Below are 22,134 nucleotides of genomic sequence, written 5' to 3'. Positions count from 1 at the left end.
ATGGGCATTGACTCCATCCTTAGATTGTTTTTTTCCGCCATTTGGTTTGATGCAACTTTTTGTGCACCAATTCGAAAACTTCGTTTTGTAACTTTTTTGACGCACAAAAAATATATAACTCCTCAAATCCTATTCAAACTTCGACGCCACCTCAATCTGTTTGATTCCGGTCATCGACCCGGGCCCGAGGGGCCTATCGACGCCGCTGGGCTTACGACTCATGGAAAGGACGCTATTCAAGAAATGCCCCATGTGGAGCAAAATTCCCACACAGTGACCATCATAAGGTCTGTAACCTGTGTCTCTCGCCGGAACACGACGAATCCAGCTGCCAAGCCTGCACCTGTTTTGGATCGAAGAAGACTATCTGTTATCGCCGGGCTCGACGACACATCATGGCGCAGAGATCAGCTCCAGAACCAGTGGACATCTTCGATGAAGGCCCAGATGTCCCAGAAGAAGATTCAGAAGAACTCTTAATCGTGTCAGAGGCAGAGGACTCAGATGACCCCATCACTCCTCGTCAACGAGTGAGTACTACTGCCCCTGCCCCAACCCCACCATCACAGCAAAAGGCACTGGTCAAGACTTTGCCTGCTGGCTCCAGTCGTGACCGAAAACATGCTTCAGAAGCCCCGCCTTCGAGCCAGGCTCCGAAGAAAAAATATAAGCCTTCCGGTAGCTCGGTGCCAAGCAAACCACGTGATAGTCTCACAGGCGCCTTCGATACCGAAGCCAAAAGGACACGCTGCTCTGAAATCGGTTTTGATTCCGTCTGCGCTGAAAGACAAACCGGCCCGAATACATCCAGGCCTAGTGATAAAACAGCTTTGAACACTTCCAAGCCTAAACATCACCATCAGGCTCCGAAACCCAAGTCTTCGGAACCGAAAATGACGCCAAAGACTTCTACCATGCCTCCTAAGGACAAAAAACATAAAAATAAACCACGCTCGGAACCGAAAAAACTGGCACCGAAATTGGTTATTGAGGAAGAGGAACTGTTTCATCCAGATCCTATTGATCCTAACAGAAGAAAATCCTCATTGATTCCAAAACAGGACAGGCCATAGCTGTGTCTTCCAACAGCAAAAACTCACATACTCCAGTAAAGAAGGACTGTGCCACTTCACCCATGCCTCCTTCTTCTCCTGTACATCCTTCTAATCCACTTTCTCTCCCTAAATCAGTTACACCACAGCCTGTAACTTCTCCACCACAAACACCACCACAAAATAATGATGATGATGATGATGATGATTTAGGGGGAGGGGCGACCATATGGAACTGTTCACAGATCCACAGCCTATACCACAGGATGACTGGGACTTCAATGACCCAATAGACCCAATAATCCTCCCAAGCCCACAGCCATACCCAACAAAACCATCTCCCCTGGCGACAATATTGATTTTGGCCAATTCATTAATAGGGCTGTGGTTTTTCATGGTGTAACTATGCACTCGGATACACCAGAGGAGGATTTCCTTTTAGACACGTTTGACTAGTCCCAAAAATCAGTACAAATTTAACCAATGATCAAATGCGTCATTAAACATGCCCCTGAAGTATTCAAAGATCTGGTTAGAGCCAGGATTTTAATTCCTAGAATTGATAAAAAATATAGACCTGGCCCAGAAGACCCTGTCTATATCAAAGGACAGCTGCCTCTAGACTCACTAGTAGTGTCCTAAGCTAGAAAGGGTGCTAATTCACAGACATCAGGGGATGCACCACCCCCAGCTAAAGAATCCAAACTGCTAGAAGCATCAGGCAAAAGGGTAGCTGCGCAGGCGGCCAATCACTGGTGCATAGTTAATACTCAGGCACTACTGGCTAGATATGATAGGGCTCACTACGACCAATTAGAGACCCTATTACAACATTTGCCAGACCAATATAAAGCCCAAGCAAATGACCTCATCCAAGAGGGGAAATTGATGACAAATGCCTCAATTAAATGTGCACTTGACGCGGCAGACACTGCTTCACGATCCATTAACACCAGTGTACTGCTTAGACGACATGCCGGGCTTCGCATTTCAGGCTTTAAGCAAGAGGTCCAGACAGCAAGTTTAAATTAGCCGTTCAATCAAGAACACCTTTTTGGACCGGCTGTGGACACAACTCTTGAAAAAATGAAAAAGGACACAGAGACCGCAAAGTCCATGGGAGCCTTCCAATCTCCAAAAACACGTGGTTCCTTTAGTCTCTCCTTTTATAGAGGAGCCTCTAAAAACATCTGTACAGACACATCATCGTCATCTAAAACTACCACTCAAACATGCCCCAACAATAGATATTTTAGAGGAGGTAATATAGGAAATAACAACAAAAGCAGAGGACGAGGCAACAATAACACTCCTACCTCCCCTGCTACTAAACAGTGACTTCCCTCCACACCCCCCAAGCCATACTCCGGTCAGGGGAAGATTATCACAGTTCCTACCTGTCTGGAATTCCATCACATCAGACAAGTGGGTAAGACAGATTATCCAATATGGTTACTGCCTAGAACTTACAGCTACCCCCCTAACATACCACCCAAGCAGCATCCCATGTTCACAGAACATCTTACACTATTAAAAGAAGAAGTTCTCTCGCTGCTTCACAAGCAAGCTATGGAGCCAATCCCCTTGCTCCATCAAGGAACAGGAGTCTATTCCCTGTATTTCCTAATCCCCAAAAAGGATGGGACTCTAAGACCAATACTCAATCTCAGACCCCTCAATCTGTACATACACTCGGATCACTTTCACATGATCACTCTCTAACAAGTGCTTCCACTGCTCCAACAAGGGGACTTCCTTGCCACACTAGATCTCAAGGACACATACTTCCACAGTCCCATACATCCTTCTCACAGGAAGTATCTAAGGTTTGTGGTGGACGGACAACATTATCAGTTCAAAGTCCTTCCATTCGGGGTAACCACCATACCCAGAGTGTTTACCAAATGCCTGGCAGTGGTAGCAGCACACCTCCGAAGACAACACATTCATGTCTTCCCATATCTAGACGACTGGCTGATAAAAGCCAGATCATCCAACCAGTGTGCTCAACACACTCATCAAACCATACAAACACTCCACGACTTGGGATTCACAATCAACTACACCAAGTCGCACCTCCAGCTCGCTCAGATACAGCAATATCTAGGGGCCACAAGAAACATTTATACGGCTCTAGCATATCCCAATCCAGCCAGGATAGCCAGTATACAGACTCTCATTGCCAAATTTCAGACACAACACTCTCTCCCTGCCAGAGTGTTCATGCAACTAATAGGCATGATGGCATCTTGCATCTTTATTGAACCCTATGCAAGACTTCAAATGCGTCCCTTACAAGAATGACTAGCACATCAGTGGAACCAGGCTCAAGGACAACTTACAGATCTGGTGTTGGTGGACAGCCGCACACACCGCTCTCTGAAGTGGTGGAACACAACTAACGTAAAAAAGGGGCGGCCGTTCATTGAGCCAGTTCCACAGATAGTTCTAACAACAGACGCATCACTCACAGGATGGGGAGCCCATCTCCTCAATCACACCACTCAAGGCAAATGGACCACTTAACAGAAAGTGCTTCATATCAATCATCTGGAACTATTAGCAATATTACTAGCACTAAAATCATTCCAACTCCATGTACAAAACACGGCTGTACTCATCCGGACAGACAACACGACAGCCATGTATTACATACAAAAACAAGGAGGCACACATTCTCTGCAGCTGTCCCAGCTCGCACATAACATTTGGAGGTGGGCCATTCCGCAAAACATATACCTCCTTGCAGAACATCTTCCAGGAGTTCACAATCAGATTGCACATCTGTTAAGTCGACAGACACAACATATTCACGAAAGGGAACTACATCCGCAAGTTCTTCTACCATTTTTCCAAATGTGGGGCCAACCAGACATAGATCTGTTTGCCACACACGAAAACACAAATGACCAACCTTCATCGCCAGGTTTCCACACCCGCTGTCCAAGGGCAATACGATATGGATGAACTGGTCAGGCAGATTTGTGTATGCTTTTCCGCCACTCCCACTGATTCCACTAGTGGTACACAAGCTCCGACAACAGTCTCTAAAGTTGATCCTAGTAGCTCCCACATGGGCATGCCGACCGTGGTTCACCACACTGTTGGAACTTTCACTAGCCCCACACCAAAAACGACACCTCTCCCCGTCACTACTAACGCAGAACCATGGAGAAATAAGGTACCCCAATCCAACTCAGCTGAATCTAGCAATTTGGCTCCTGAAGTCCTAGAGTCGGTTACCTTAACCTTCCGACCGACTGTATGAACACCATTAAAGAAGCCAGGCGACCTACAGTCAGAGCTTGCTATGCAGCAAAATGGAAGAGATTTGCCATTTACTGCACTAATAATCATATCAATCCACTGGATGCATCCATCCAGAACATCATTTGCTATTTACTACTTTTGCAAAGATGTAATTTAACGTATTCATCCATACATCTACATCTAGCAGCACTTGCCGCTTACTTACAAAACAGACAACACTTGTCACTTTTTAGAGTCCCAGCAAGTAAAGCCTTTATGGAAGGTCCTAAAAGAATCATTTCTCCTAGATTACCACCCTCTCCGGTGTGGAATCTCAACATTGTACTTACTAGGCTCATGGGACCCCCATTTGAACCTTTACATAAATGTGAACTTCAGTTCCTCACATGGAAAGTAGTTTTCCTTATCGCAATCACCTCTCTTAGAAGAGTAAGTGAGATCCAGATGTTAACCATACAAGAACCCTTCTTACAAATACATCGTAATAAGGTAGTTCTCAGAACAAATCCAAAATTCCTTCCTAAAGTCATCTCTGCTTTTCATCTTAACCAATCGGTAGAAATACCAGTGTTTTTTTCAAAACCCAGACTCCGTAGCAGAGAGAGCTCTTCACCAATAGACGTCAAAAGAGCTCTACTTTATTACATTGACAGAACTAAAACCTTTCGAAAAACAAAACATTTGTTTGTAGCTTTCTCTCCACCACATAAAGGTAATCCTATCTCTAAATCTGGGATTGCAAGGTGGATTGTTAAATGTATACAAATATGCTACCAAAAAGCCAAACACACATTAACAGTTCCCCCCCAGGGCCCATTCAACACGCAAACTAAGGACTTCTATGGCATTTAATAGGGAACATTTCCCTAGAAGACATCTGTAAGGCAGCAACATGGTCTACAACCCACACCTTCACTAAACACTATTGTGTTGATGTGCAAGCCAAGCACAAGCTTCTGTTGGCCAAGCTATTCTTAAAACACTTTTTCAAACTACTGCAACTGATACAGATGACCACCGCTAGGGGAGATACTGCTGTACAGTCTATGGAAAGTGTACCATCTGCAGCTCATATGCCTCGAACAGAAAATGCTACTTACCAGTATGCATCTGTTCTTGGCATGTAGAGCTGCAGTGTAGTACACGCCCACCCGCCTCCAAGGGACCTGTATCTTTTCCAGTAATATCTTACTTAGATATACACACATGGACATCATTTTCTTCTACTAACTCCATAATTTCCTATCATGGCGAAAAACTATCTAAGGTTGGAGTTGATGCCCATGCGCACTACTGTTCAAGGGAGGAGTCACCTATCTCGTGACTACAAAGACTTCTTCCAAGACAACAACAAGGTGCAACCATCCGAGCCCAACACCAGATGGCGATCTAATGCAAAGTGTACTACTCTGCAGCTCTACATGCCAAGAACAGATGCATACTGGTAAGTAGCATTTTCCTTATTGTGTGTGGTAGGGCGTCTTCAAACCAATTTCTATATTCTTGGTATGTTATTGGGATTTGTAATTCTTCGTATGGTGTGTAGTTATTTGGAATGTCAGCTGCAGTGTAATTGTGAAACAGCCTATTTGTGTTGTCTGCTGCTGGGAATGTAACCCATGAATAGAATACCTAAGTTCTTCATGAGCATCAACCACAAAGGTAACATCCCCACCCATAAGTGTAAGAACATGGTGTAGCAGTTTCTGAGTAACCGAATGTCCGCAGTTCTCAGCTATATTTAGTGCTGCATCTTCAGCCAGAATATGTGGATTTCAGAGAATGTATCCCGAAGGGATAATCCTTTGAAAGGTTTAAGCGTGAACAACCTACAGCCAATGCATAGTAGTTACCTACTCAGCTGAGGAGGAAATTCCCTACCACCATGGACATCTCCTGTTAAAAGGTGAGTTGGAGTCTTTGGGTATACAAATCAGAACTACTCAGGCCATCCCTTAAATAAGAACCCAAACTACCAACGTTGGCGGTGCTGTGTCGCATCGCTTCTGCATTCACAGTAGGAACTGTGTGTTTTTCGGACAACAGAAACATTGGGATGGTGCCAGACTGATTCTATGCACACCCTCAGGATATGTTGGCCTATAGACCTGCTAGCTCACATTGCAACAAAAGAGAACTCCTGTTCCAAAGAAGGTAACAAATGCTTTATGCAACCTCAGAACATGACAACCTTGACTCCCCAAGGAATTGTGGTAACAGATCTAGAACCTTTTCGCTCAGTCACTTGTGCATCCCCAAACAGATATACAGGAAGTGCACAACAAAGCATTTCAATATTTATTAACCATTGTGATTCTTATATAAAATATATGTGCTGCAACGATTAATAGACAGATAAAAGTTATTAGCATCCAGCGAACAGTGAAAAGGATAAACAATTCCACTATTGTGCTAAAGCAGTGTATCTATGTGGGCTTATAAGTACTGTGCGTAGTGTACTCCTACTATGCTCTCCCTAACCTAGTTGCCTAGGGCGGGCGATCTGCCAAAATCCCCTACTGGATGATCTGACTCCCCATTACCTAAGAGTAAGTGTTTTCACGGGCCCATCTTAGTCACAAGTTGGACATCCCTCCTAGCAGGGGGAAACAGGAAAAGCTGAGCTGGAATTCCGACAAGAAGCAACATCGCAGTGACAGCAAAGTGCTCCTCTCATTTGGACATGGAAGTGCCTGTGTTTATATAATAAAGAAATCCATGCTACCATGCTGAGATATCCACCAGGCTGTTGTTGTTTATCCTCTTATGATAGCTATGTCGCCTACCGGATGATCAACAAACAACAACATTTGTGTAGTGTACTTTATCTCTTGAAATAAATGTTCAAGGTGTCATGATAGTGTGCCTACGAAGTTGAAATATAAGCAAATGTGATTTGTAAGAACCATATTCTGCAAAGTCATGCAAGCGACTGTGTCAAAAGCCAGTGTGTAGAAAAGAAGGCAATTTAAGAAACGTGTGCATGTAAAATGGCAGTGCTCTCTCCTGGCCTAAACCAGCCATGTGACAGGGTGGATCAGGGACGATGCTAACCACACCAATCTTTGTGATTACTGCATATCACAAATCACACTACCACTGCAGCAAAGTTCAATAATATCTTGAGATCTTGGATTACGATGAATCAGATTACCTTAACCAACAATTAACAAAACCAAAATCTTTTCAACATGAATCACATATACAAAAAAATACATCAAAATCATTGTGATCAAACCACCAACAAAACCACGAATCAAAAGAGCTGACCCAAAAAACTGACCCGCTCTATAACAAATTATGACTCAGCAAAAGTCACATTCTCAACTGCATGTCCCACAATGCATCACTAGCATATGCACACTCAATTTTAAGAATCTTTCCACCCTACTAGCCCTCACAATTCTTCTTGGTCAGGAACAGCATTAAAGTCTCAAGAACTGAGTAATTTCGAAGGCAATGTGTCCCAGAGACAAGGTACAAAACAGCATTTCAATATACAGTCAAATAAGAAGGGACTGATTTAAAACGTAAGTTCTAGAGTGGAATTTAAGGGAAGAAAATGAAAGGTTATTACAAAATTCGAAAGCAGAAGCTGCTGAGTTGCATAAAAGTTAATTGCCATGAAAATGCTATGTCCCAAGTGAGCAGCAAACTCAGTAAGAAATCGGACAGCATTACTAGTAGCATAGGAAAGGTCACTTTCTCACCCCCAAATTCAAGGGTTTATATAGCCAGTTGCTTCATAGAGGAACATTCGAACCGCAAACTCATTGTAGTGTGAGCAAAGAAATACATTTTGAATACATCAGAATTCAGAATTTTAAACATGACATAACCCTACCACATTAGCAACAAACCACTACATGTATATTGATTCAGAGCTTCAGTGCTGGGGCTCCTCTTCGCAGATGCCACTCTTCTCATCTCCAAATCTCCAAATGGGCTACAAACACACTTATGTGGGTTCTCCTTATTCTGTGAAATCTACAAGTTAGATATAAATATGCAAAAAAAACCTAATTTATGATCTACAACAAATGGAAGACTGATAGGGGGGAATAATTGTTTGAGTGCGAATACCCTTAAAAGGGTTAAAGAATTTGATTCGCTTGAGTTGAAACTGACAGCTTCTAAGTACTGGAAGCCCCAAATTATCAAGAATTTTCTTTTGGCCAATCAGGGGGCCTCTACTTAGGTGAGATTTGAAAAAAGGACATCTTTTTCCAATCTTCCCAGTAGTTTACATTTACAATTTCCAAGTAAAAAGTGGTGCAGTGTAGGGTGCAGAGCTTTGGTTATACCAACAAGAGGACACTGTTCCTGAAACGGGGTACCGGGTAAATAACCCATGAATTCCAGATAGGAAAAGAAAGAGAAACCTAGGTAAAAAGGACCCCCTAAAAAGGAAAGGAGAACGATGTCATGCCTCCTGTTGCCCTCACACCCCCCACAGGGTGTTATGCTTCATCATCGGGCGTTGCTCCACGTAGGGCCTGCGCTGCAATGCCCTACGGGTCCCCCGAAGGGTCACTTTATCGGAGATCTTTTGTGGCAATGCCGGATGGTGCATGTGGGTGTGTGGGGTGGGGGTCCAGTAAGGAGGGTGAAAAGTGCGTGCAATGTAAGTGAAAATAAAAGAGGGGTAGCTAAAATAAAACACAAGGCCGGGAATCATACCCGAATAAAACAGATTAGAACCCCATGCCATTTCGATTTGGTAAACCTAAGGGTGGCTGAGAATTTTTTTTAAGGCTCCTTCGAGTTTCTTTTTTTTAAAACTATATTTTATTGATTTTTCACTAACAACAAACATACAGTGCACGTTGGCAAATCCAGAAGAGATTCTTTAGCAGGCATACATTAAAAACGTATGCAGTCCAACCAGATATACATAACATATGTGGAATATACATTTATCCAAGGGTGTTCCACGACAGCATGAAATAGAACCAAGACATCAGGCTCCAAAACACGCAGCTACATATTAGTGCCCACTTGTTCGCCATGAAACCAACAGGGAGGGAGACATTTCTATCACCCTTTAGTCCTTCCTTTCCGAGCCATCCTCCATGGGTTGGTCCCCATCCTCTTGGAACATACCCTGCAGTTGTACCCACTGTAGTATGGCCACGGACGCCCCATCATCAGTGTGTGAGACGCGCATGTGTTGTTCTTCCACAGCCACTCCATCAAATCTTTCAGCCAATAGGTTAGCAACGGGGCCTTTGCCCCATCCACCTCTTCTCCAAAAGCAGGACCAATTGAGCCAATCTATGGTGGATCTTATCAACTCCAGGACGCACCACCATATCCAATAAACAGGCAAGGGGAGTCAATGAGAGACCAATCCCCCTGGCTGTTTCTATGTGAGGCACCTCCTTTGTCCAGTAGGACTGAACCGAAGAACACTGCCAGGTTAAAGGCAGGAAGGTGGCACCAACCATCCATCATCGCAAACAAGCAGCATTACTCGCGGGTTCTGTTCTGTTTATGGTGTGTGGGGTCACATATCTGCGGTGTACGAAATACAAATGCATTTGTTTGAAGCATTTATTACAGGATACAGTGCCAACAAGGTTCAATGCCATCTCCCAGTCCAGATCAGAGATCAGTGCCTCCATGTCTCCTTCCCAGGCCCTTTGAGCAGTGTACTGCCGCGGCTGCATGTATTTTTCCCGGGGGCTTTATAGAAATGAGTGAGGAGATGACACCCTTCCCCCATGATCCCTGATGGACCCAGGGCTGGGGGAAGTCGCCCAGAGATCTTTAGTCACGCTCTCCATCTTGGCATAAGAAAGAAAATGAGCCGGTCCCACCCAAAATGAGTCCTATGCATCCTGAAACAACATGAAGGTATCCCCAGGGTAGAGGTCATCCAGTTCCAGACAACCCCCTCCACAGCTCCATAGACATGGCGAAGTCAATGTTTCTGAAGAGCGCCAGATCCCACATTTTCAGTTCCCTACTAAAGGGAGCCTTACCAGTAACTCTCTGAACCACCCTTTCCCAGATCCCCGAAATGTGGGTAATCAAATATGGCAACTGTATCTCTGATCCCCCCACCCGCATTAGCAGATGAGGCAGGGTGCCCCCCACTCAATCTCGGCTCCCAGAAGCCACTTCTCCCAGTTGTCACACTCCACATTCCATCAGGCCACGTGCTGTAGGTGAGCAGCAAAATAATAGAATTGTACGTTCTGGACTGCCATGCCACCATCCTCCATGTCCTGTTTCAATGTAGCAAGCGCCACTCTACATCGCCTACTTGCCCATATAAGTGTCACTAGTAGGCGGTTCAACCGTCGGAAAAAGTGATCCTTTAGTGGAAACAATGAATTCTGTACAAGATACTGACATCTCGGGAGAAAACAATTTTGCTATCGTCACCCTACCCATTAGACATAGGGGGAACCGATTTCAGAAGGATATGGAGTTTTCCAGACCAGACAACACTCTATCGACAGTCTAACGCTGGCCCTCCGTATGGGTAACCCAGATCCAAGGTTCCTTCTAAATTAAGGAAAGAACACTCTGCAGCTCCCGCTTAGATTAGACCTTACTCTCAATCCCATTACACTAATCACCAAACTAAGGTCTGCCCTGTTTTGGCCTTGAATGGAGTACTGCAGAGTTGAAACCATACAGAGATGGGCCTTGCTGACATTATTGAATGAATTAAGCATTTCTAGAGCGCACTGCCACTCAGAGAGTGTCCCGGCGCTTTTAGGTATGCTACAGCTAAATAGTCGCAGCGTCAATGCCAATATGCTCCTTTAGGATCTAGGGCCCTCATTTAAGAGAAATGACGCATCGCTGCGTGAAAGCAGCGATGCGTCACTTCTCAGTGTGCACTCCTTGCGACATTCCTGATGCGTCATATTTAATGTATGACGCATCATGACGCAAGGAGTTACAGATACGTCAGTATTTCTGATGTGTCTGTAAGCGCAAAAGTGACGCATTGCTGGAGTGTGTCACAAAAGTGACGCAACTCCAGCAATGCGTCCTTTCACATGGGGCAAGCCCCATGTGAAAGGGCCTGCGTCAGTCTTACTCCTGCTGTGAGGCAGGCGCAAGATTTTGATGCAACGGCGTCCTAAAAGTGACGCAGTGAAATCTCATAGATTTCACTGCACTTCTACGACACTTCCTTGCGTCAATACGCCCCCCGTGCATACATTATACCTGGCGCAGGTATAATGTGGCGCAGGGGTTTACAAAGTGACGCATCTACCTAGATGCGTCACTTTGTAAATATGGTGCAACAAGGCACATTATTTACGCTGCTGGTGCGTCACAAAAAGTGACGAACCAGCGGCGTAAAAGTGACGCACGGCCTCATAAATGAGGCCCTAAGTAGGAATGTTTTCAGCTCCTTTTTGAATTTTCCTTTTTATGGGATCAGTCTGAGATGGCCCGGTAGGGTATTCCACATAGTTGCAGCCTTGACAGAGAAGGAAGAGCCACCCCTCCGACGTTTCTGAAAACGGAGGGTTGCAATGAGACCCGCTGATCTAGAACACAGAAGTCTCCCAGGGCAGTTTGCTTGGACACGGTCACTGAGATACTTGGGTCCCCGATAATAGACGGCTTGGTTTGTTAGGGTCAGTGCTTTATGCTTAATCCGCTGATGGACTGTCAACCAACGGAGCGTATTTCGTAAACTTAACACTGAGGTAAATTTCAGGATTTTATATATTAAGCGGACTGCCATGTTCTGCATGACCTGCAACCTCTGGATCAAATATTCCGGGAGGCCCACGGACAGAACATTCGCATAGTCCAATCTGGATAAAATCAATGCTCTAACCACAGCTAGCAAATAGCTTCTTGATACACTGGAGCAATAATATCAGAGACAGATTTTAGTAATAGTTTATAGTTCAATTTTAGTACATAAGATGATATCGGGTCTGTTGGGGACCCAGATCTACTGTGGAAGAAGGAGGCGTTTACCTTCTCTACCGATGGCGCCTGAAAGATGACCTGTGATGCAGGTTGTAATTGGTCCTCTGGGACTTCTAGCTCCAACTCTACTGGTACACTATTCTCCCAAGACAATTTTTTCTGAATTTTGAGGATTTTCTCCTCAAAAAAAGTCACTTAGCGAGGAGCATAGGGCTTGGCTGGGGCTCAGTAGAGGGGACGTCGTTTTAGGATGTGAAAAATTGGCTACAATATTAAAGATCTCCTTCCCATCATTCGCAGCCCTCTTAATGCAGTGTAAGTAAAAGGTGCCGCGGGTTATTTTAAGTTTCTTGTGATGGGCTTTCAGAGCCAATTTGTCGTTAACTTTATCAGATTGCCAATACACACGGCGCCATACCCTTTCCAGTTTCTTGCACGCTGTGTACTAACTGTTTTAACATCCCAAAAATTCCTTGATGAAACCATGCCAAACAGACCCTGACTGATTTAGGAATGAGTGACTGCTGGCCTAATCCATCATTGGCCAGACAGCCTCAAGTGCCAAAGGTGAAAAAAAAGGTATTAGGCACAATAAATTTAACTGAGTGACTCATCCGCAGCTTTGGGAAGTCGGCTTAAAGCTTTTATGTATAAAAAGCATGTATTCACATTTGAGTATGTCCAAGACTATATTAATCCGGATTCTGCCTAATCGCTTTTTGTTATAAAGTTCATATACGGATTTTACCAATTGCCACTTCGAACGATAATTGTGCCCGACATGTTTTTATCTCTATGAAATTAAGGAGCACCTGCTCTTTTTCTGCCCCTTCTACTGCAAACCTAGAGTAAGATGGGTTGTGCCTATGTGCAGGCCCTTAGTTTTAAGGGACAGAGTGAATGCCCTAAGGGTTTGCAGAAGTGACACTAGCACGCTGGTGGGGGTTGCTGTGTCCACGTTTTTGCTTGCTACATAGTGCACAAGATTGCAAACACCGACTTGGGCCATTGTATTGTTTCATAATTCATAATCGCTATAGATACTGTGTAGTTGTTCATAGAGATTTTAACTGTTACTTTAATGATCAGTTTTACTGCTATGGATGTATTTTTTTTCTTTTGATTGTTTTGCGAACCTTGATGCATTTTGTTATTTGATCTGGCAAGTCATCTCGAGGTGTCAGAACAAACTAGTTACATAAACAACAGTGGGCCATTGTGAAGGAATTGAATACTGCGAGCAAGCGGAAGGTCCTTGGAAAAATGTTACAATTGTGAGCCCATGCTAGAGGGCTTTCTTCAGGGACAGAGTAATTCGGAAATAGACAAATCCACATTGGTGAGGCGAAGCTGCGGCCTAGTTACTATAAGCCAGGAAAATGCAATTTAACTGGTCGGCTCAAACTTATTTTTCAACTGCATTCGTTTCGTGTCAGTGTGCACATGTAAATTCAAGTGTATATTATTTGCTCAGCACATTATTAATAATGCTCATTTCGTATAAAACGCATAAATGCTCCATGTCAAATATTATTTGGGAGTGAGAATCCCTCTAAGCCTTCTTTTTTCAGCTTCGACATTTTAGTATCCTGCATCAGTTTGGCTAGTCCGTTGATTCTGGGGTTGAAGTCTGCTAGGGTGAGGCACTTGTCATTTTTGTCGAGTTGTCCTCCAGTTGGTTCAGTTTCATGGTGAGGTTATCTGCTTTCCTGTCAATAGATTGCAAATGTGCTTTTTATTTCTGTGGCATGGCCACTTCGCTATCATGGGGCTCAGTTTGTTTGTGCTGCTGAGGTTCCAGCTGTCCCAGCCACTGTTGTTTGTCAAAGTGCAGCTTTCCCTGCTTCTGCTCACTTTTACCCATTGTTGAATTATTAACCGGGCTCACTGTTAGGCATCGAAGACCTTTCTATTAAGAAATCTGTGGAGTGTGCCGAAACAGGGGCGTACACTAGATACAGGGAGGACCTGGCCTGGCAATTCGGTCTGGACTGTTCCCATTGGGCACACAGTCAAGAGTGATTTGCATATGGCTGGGTCCAAACTGGGGTGGGGTAGTGGGCAAAAGAAAGATGGATTTAACCCAGATCTTTTGACTGGGGGAGAATGTTTGGATTGTCAGCATTCCGTCCATCATTTGTTTGCTGTAACACTTTTCGCCCTAAGTGGGATTGGTATGCCCAGACATGGGTCCCTTGCTCACTTTGCTCACTGTGCCACTTGATTCTAGCTAGCCTGGCTGAAGAAGGGTGACATACCCTGAAACCGGTCCCAGGATGCTTGTTTCCGGTCCAGGTAGGACCTGGCCTGGCAGTTCGGTCTGGACTGTTCCCATGGGGCACAGGGTCAAGACTGATTTGCAGATGGCTGGGTCCAAACTGGGGTGACGTAGTGGGCAAAAGAACAATGGATTTAACCCAGGTTTTTTGACTGGGGGAGAATGTTTGCATTATCAGCATTCCTTCCATCATTTGTTTGCTGTAACACTTTTTGCTGAATTATTCTGCCTGCTAGAGAACAAGTTCAATCAGGGCTGCCTAGTGCCTGGAATTTGAAAATCATCCATTAGAGCAGCAAAGCACTGTTCTATAGGGGAGTAGTGGTGGAATTTTGACAGGAAAAGTCATAAATGTTGCCCGGTGTCACCATTCCACTCACCAACAGTACTTTACATCCAGATCCATCACAGATATTCACTACATCAATAGCTCATCTCACTGCTCCACAAAAAACAAAACATACCGCGCACACCAGGACATCAAAATCTCACACAAACATAATTTCATACAACATTCCATCACAAAATATAAACAAACACCCACACTCACTACCATGACTACACAAACAATACACATCCTAAACCAACTGTCCTCCCAAATGTTCTAGCCTCATCAACACCTACTACATACACTCCACCCCAACACTCATTCTCCGCTTCTAATCCATTACACTATTTAGAGCCATAAAACATGACCGCTCCTGCCTCGAGTGGTCGCTCCCCTGTCTCCTCGTTGAGACGTGGTATCGTATTGCGAAGCTGCATTGATTGTGACATAGTTTGTTCTAATTACGCCAGGAATATACCAGCGCTTACATTGCTTGGTCGCTGCTTTGCTGGCTTGCTTTGATTGTGACCTGCATATTGTTTGTACGATATCCCCCGGCGCCCTGCTCTGACCTCCCCTCCATTTTTTATTGTTGTTGTTGTGCTCCGTTCTCTTGAGCCCGCCCCGCCTCCCAGCTGAGCCGCCCTCCCACTACCAATATACAGCGCCCCCTGACCTCGCAGCGCTGTGATCCACTCCTCGCTCCTGCCTCGAGTGGTCGCTCCCCTGTCTCCTCGTTGAGACGTGGTATCGTATTGCGAAGCTGCATTGATTGTGACATAGTTTGTTCTAATTACGCCAGGAATATACCAGCGCTTACATTGCTTGGTCGCTGCTTTGCTGGCTTGCTTTGATTGTGACCTGCATATTGTTTGTACGATATCCCCCGGCGCCCTGCTCTGACCTCCCCTCCATTTTGTATTGTTGTTGTTGTGCTCCGTTCCCTTGAGCCCGCCCCGCCTCCCAGCTGAGCCGCCCTCCCACTACCAATATACAGCGCCCCCTGACCTCGCAGCGCTGTGATCCACTCCTCGCTCCTGCCTCGAGTTGTCGCTCCCCTGTCTCCTCGTTGAGACGTGGTATCGTATTGCGAAGCTGCATTGATTGTGACATAGTTTGTTCTAATTACGCCAGGAATATACCAGCGCTTATATTGCTTGGTCGCTGCTTTGCTGGCTTGCTTTGATTGTGACCTGCATATTGTTTGTACGATATCCCCCGGCGCCCTGCTCTGACCTCCCCTCCATTTTGTATTGTTGTTGTTGTGCTCCGTTCCCTTGAGCCCGCCCCGCCTCCCAGCTGAGCCGCCCTCCCACTACCAATATACAGCGCCCCCTGACCTCGCAGCGCTGTGATCCACTCCTCGCTCCTGCCTCGAGTGGTCGCTCCCCTGTCTCCTCGTTGAGACGTGGTATCGTATTGCGAAGCTGCATTGATTGTGACATAGTTTGTTCTAATTACGCCAGGAATATACCAGCGCTTACATTGCTTGGTCGCTGCTTTGCTGGCTTGCTTTGATTGTGACCTGCATATTGTTTGTACGATATCCCCCGGCGCCCTGCTCTGACCTCCCCTCCATTTTGTATTGTTGTTGTTGTGCTCCGTTCCCTTGAGCCCGCCCCGCCTCCCAGCTGAACCGCCCTCCCACTACCAATATACAGCGCCCCCTGACCTCGCAGCGCTGTGATCCACTCCTCGCTCCTGCCTCGAGTGGTCGCTCCCCTGTCTCCTCGTTGAGACGTGGTATCGTATTGCGAAGCTGCATTGATTGTGACATAGTTTGTTCTAATTACGCCAGGAACTTACCAGCGCTTACATTGCTTGGTCGCTGCTTTGCTGGCTTGCTTTGATTGTGACCTGCATATTGTTTGTACGATATCCCCCGGCGCCCTGCTCTGACCTCCCCTCCATTTTGTATTGTTGTTGTTGTGCTCTGTTCCCTTGAGCCCGCCCCGCCTCCCAGCTGAGCCGCCCTCGCCCCTCCCCCCCTTCACCATCCCTATATGACCGCTACTTTTGCGCGCAGCGTCCACGCGCAGCGTTCGCGCCCCAGTCGCGCCGAAGGTGCGCCAAAGGTAAGCCCGTCTACGCCCGTCCGCGCCTGGACCGCGCCCAGCGCCAGACCCCCTGGCCCTCGCATTGCCCAGCCCTCCCGCATTACCTACAATGCCACCACCCTCCTAGCCCTTAACCCCGGCCGTTCCACCAACTGCGTCCAAGCCGCTCCTGGACACACCCATGGACCTTTCTCATGCTACTCCTGCAAATTCATCGGCACCGTCAACAACTCCGCTACGCTCACACCTCAGATTCCCGACCCCAACCACCTACAATGCATCTTGCTCAACACCCGATCGGTCCACAGGCACGCCATTGACCTATGGAATCTTCTAGACACCATCTCCCCGGACGTCGCCTTCCTTACAGAAACATGGATGAACGCCTCCTCCGCCCCAGACATCACCATTGCCATCCCAGAAGATTATAAGATCATACGCAAGGACCGTACTGGCCACACAGGAGGAGGAATCGCTATCGTACATAAGAAATCCATCCACATCTCAACCAGCTCTGACGTCAATCTCGCCAACTCTGAACACCTTCACTTCCAGATCCACATCGACCCCAAGACCACACTCAGAGGCACCCTCCTTTACAGGCCACCAGGACCCCGCGCACAATTTAGTGAGGACATCACGGACTTCATCACTCCACACGCGCTCCCCTCCAAAGATTACATCCTTCTGGGAGACCTCAACTTTCACCTTGAAAAGAACAACGACCGCAACTCCACCACCCTTCTGGACAACCTCGCCAACCTCGGACTTAAACAACTGGTCACTTCCCCCACCCACATCGCAGGTCACACTCTCGACCCTATCTTCACCTCCAGCAATCATGTCTCCTTCAGCCACACTACGGCTCTCCTCTGGACTGACCACAGCTGCGTTCACTTTACTTACAACAAACCCAAACCCAACAACCACCCCCAACCAACTCTGCAAAGAAACTGGAACAAAATCACCATCGACCAGATCTCCTCATCGCTTCTCCTCAACCCCCCAGCCCACTCCTCAAACCCCGACCAAGCCGCCACCAACCTCACCCTATGGCTATCCAACAGCGCCGACATCCTAGCACCACTGAAAAAACGACAAAGCAAACTTGGCAGCAAGAAGGCCTCATGGTTCAACGATGATCTTAAGAAATCCAAGAAACTCTGCCGCTCCCTTGAGAAGGCCTGGAAAAAAGACCCAACCACCAGCACCAAGGACGCCTTCAAAAACGCCATCCGCATACACCACCAATTGATCCGAAAGGCCAAGAAAACCACTTTCAAGGAACGACTAGATAACAACGCCCACAACAGCAAGGAACTTTTCAACATCGTCAAGGAATTTACCAATCCCTCGGCCAACTCTAACGACATCACCCCCACTCAAGCACTCTGCGACTCCCTAGCCTCATTCTTCCACAACAAAATTGCAGACATCCACAACAGCTTCGACAACCAACCCGGAGACCAACCCACCCAACCATCTGCTGGACCTTCATCCCCCTCGAACATCCTTAATGACTGGAACCCAATCTCCACTGAGAACACCATCCGCCTGATGAACTCCATCCACTCAGGATCCCCCACAGACCCATGCCCTCACCACATCTTCAACAAAGCAGACTCCATCATAGCACCGCACCTCCGAGACGTCATCAACTGCTCCTTCGAATCCGCCACCTTCCCGGAAAGCTGGAAACACGCTGAACTCAGCGCCCTTTTGAAAAAACCCACAGCGGACCCCACCGTACTCAAAAATTACCGCCCCATCTCGCTCCTTCCATTCCCGGCCAAAGTCATCGAGAAAGCTGTCAACAACCAGCTCGCCGCCTTCCTCGAAGCCAACAAATCCCTCGACTCCTCACAGTCCGGCTTCCGAGCAAAACACAGCACTGAGACCGCCCTCATCGCAGCAACAGACGACATTCGAACTCTACTGGACAATGGAGACACAGTCGCCCTCATCCTCCTCGACCTCTCCGCAGCCTTCGACACAGTCTGCCATAGCACCCTTCTACAGCGCCTCAGAAACATCGGAATCCAAGGAAAAGCACTGGAATGGATCACCTCGTTCCTCACCGGAAGAACCCAGAGAGTCCGCCTTCCACCATTCAAGTCAGAGGCCACTGAAGTCATCTGCGGCGTACCACAAGGATCTTCACTCAGCCCCACCCTTTTCAACGTATACATGAGCCCCCTCGCGGCCATCGCCCGCCAACACAACCTCAACATCATCTCCTACGCGGATGACACTCAACTGATCCTATCACTCACCAATGACCCTAGCACCGCCAAAACGAACCTTCACGAAGGAATGAAAGAAGTAGCCGAATGGATGAAACACAGCCGTCTGAAACTGAACTCAGATAAAACAGAAGTCCTCATCTTAGGTACCTCCCCCTCCGCATGGGACGACTCTTGGTGGCCAGAAGCCCTTGGAAAAGCACCCATCCCGACAGACCACGCACGGAACTTGGGCGTCATCCTGGATTCCTCACTTTCAATGAACAGACAAGTCAACGCCGTCTCCTCATCCTGCTTCAACATTCTTCGCATGCTCAAAAAAACATTTCGTTGGATCCCCACCGAAACTAGGAAAACGGTCACCCACGCTCTGGTCACGAGCCGACTGGACTATGGAAACACCCTCTACGCCGGGACTACCGCTAAACTCCAGAAAAAACTCCAACGAATCCAAAACGCCTCAGCCAGGCTCATATTAGACATCCCGCGTAAAGAACATATCTCCGATCACCTGAAAAACCTCCACTGGCTTCCCGTCAATAAGAGGATCACTTTCCGGCTCCTAACCCACGCACACAAAGCACTCTACGAAATCGGACCAGAATGCCTCAACACACGACTGTCCTTCTACACCCCCTCCCGCCAGCTTCGATCTTCCAACCAAGCCCTTGCCTCTGTACCTCGCATCAACAAGGCCACCATGGGAGGTAGATCCTTCTCATACCTGGCAGCTAAAACCTGGAACTCACTTCCCACTTACCTTCGCCTTACCCAGAACCACCTAGCATTCAGAAAGCAACTTAAAACGTGGATATTTGACAAGTAATTCCCCACCCCTCCTTTAGCGCCTTGAGACCCTCTGGGTATGTAGTGCGCTATATAAATTCTCTGACTTGACTTGACTTGACATGCTCCACCACTATCTCTAACCCATACACCCTAAACAAACGCAAATTAAATAAACTACATGCCACTCTTCAAAATTGACCATCTGCTTATCTAATACACAAAAAGACTACGCTACAAAATCATAACAGCCCACCAACTCACTCCCAACCACTATCTCTACTACCGACACACACAGAACCAACAAAATGCTTTCTAAGCATATTGGACGAGGATCACGCTATAAACAAACAACACTATTGCTATCCTGATTCAGTTAATGTCAGCACTAGTAATAAACCTGCTACAAGTTCAAAGAATACTAACCCCCTTGTCACCCCACTACCAAAGCACAATCTCTAGACTGCCTACTAATGAATTCTCAATCACTCTCTAAAAACAAGCAGCACATCTAAGACCTTCTCACTGACACACAACCTAACTTACTTTTCATAACGGAGTCATGGTTGCAAGATGACATGGCTCCAGTAGTGTATGAAGCTGCCCCTCCAGGCAAACAAATTGTCACACAAAAGCGCATAGGCAAAAGAGAAGGTGTATTAGCTGTTATGTTCAAGGAAACAATCTAACAAAAGCTGGTGACATTTCCATACAAGGTTGTGAGGCCAACTTCCTCCTGTAACTTCCTCCTTTTTTACAGACCACCACTTAACAATGCAACATCTCCAGATATGTTTCTAGACACAGTTCCAAGCCTTATAACGCTATCCTCCAATCCATGCATCCTTGGTGACCTAAACATATGGTTGGACAGACCCAATATTCCTCATCCAAGAATGTGGCTTTACGGCTAGAGTGGCTGACTATGAAACTGGGGAACCACCTTCATGTCTGGCGGGAGGCTCAAGCATCCTGTGATTCTGCGCAAATCATTTAATCTCCCTGGGCCTAAAAAATGAATGCGTCCGTCTGTAATGTAACTGGTGCTCATGTAAAGAGCTCTGATACCTTTGGGTCACATTCATGCTATATAAGACTGCAAAAAAATCAAACCATCATCACTTGCCTAAACACAGTGAACCTACAATAGATCATCCACCCACCCACAAACATTGCTGGACACATACTAGATGTCATTTTTGCAAATCCAGAACTGGTTACCTTTCAAAGGATTACTCCAGTCACATGGTCAAACCACCATCTGGTTGTTTTCAAACACAAAACACCACAAATGACCACACCGAAGGCCACCTTAAATGTAACCACTTATCGACCGTGGAACAAACTACATTTTGAATACTTAGAATCACAACTAACATCCAACACAGATCTAAATTCAGTTAACAAACTGTATGAGTGGGTCTAAAAAGCTTTTAATATCCTAATAAATCTAAGAACAAAAAAACAGGACAAAAGAGAACAAGCACCTTGGATTAATGCATAACTAAAAAAGATAAAACAACAGATTGGTAAGCTGAAATACACCTGGCTCAAAACAAATAACAATCAAGACAAAGCCACCTACATAAACTTAACAGAATATACAAGTCAACAATCAAAAAAAGCATTAAAAAAGGTACTATTTAAAAACATAATTTAAAATGCTAAATTTGCAAACAAAGAATTTTACAAACTTCTCATTGAATTTCCTAAACCTAAATGCACAGAATGAACTCATCCCACTTCTCAAGAATTTACTGACAAACTGGCAAATCATTACACAATCAAGGCCGACATGCTGCACTCCAATTTAAAACAGAGGAAAACTAACAGGAGAAACCCATTTACAACAATCCCCTCCAAGGGTAGGCTACCCACGCCTTTACATTCCTTCAAACCACTATCAGAAACTGAATTTATGGATCTTGACAAAGCATGTAGACCAGGCAGCTGCCCTTCTAAATCTTGTCCACCACAAATCTACAAGAACTTTCTTTTAACTACTTCTGCTGCCAGAACAGTCAGAACAATCATCAATAATTCTTTAACTGTAGGAATATTTCCAGAAGACTTAAAAAAGAGGCAGACATATATGTCCATTATTAACGACAACAAACCTGGACCCACATGACCCAAACAACTACAGACCTTACAGAGATTACAAATGGACCTTTCCTGGGCAAACTGATAGAAAGAGCAGCATTCACCC

The sequence above is a fragment of the Lissotriton helveticus genome, chromosome 1_1 (genome assembly GCF_964261635.1).
Source record: "Lissotriton helveticus chromosome 1_1, aLisHel1.1, whole genome shotgun sequence".
In the NCBI taxonomy this organism is placed as follows: domain Eukaryota; kingdom Metazoa; phylum Chordata; class Amphibia; order Caudata; family Salamandridae; genus Lissotriton; species Lissotriton helveticus.
The sequence above is the reverse complement of the archived record's forward strand: the minus strand, read 5'-3'. Positions refer to the sequence as shown.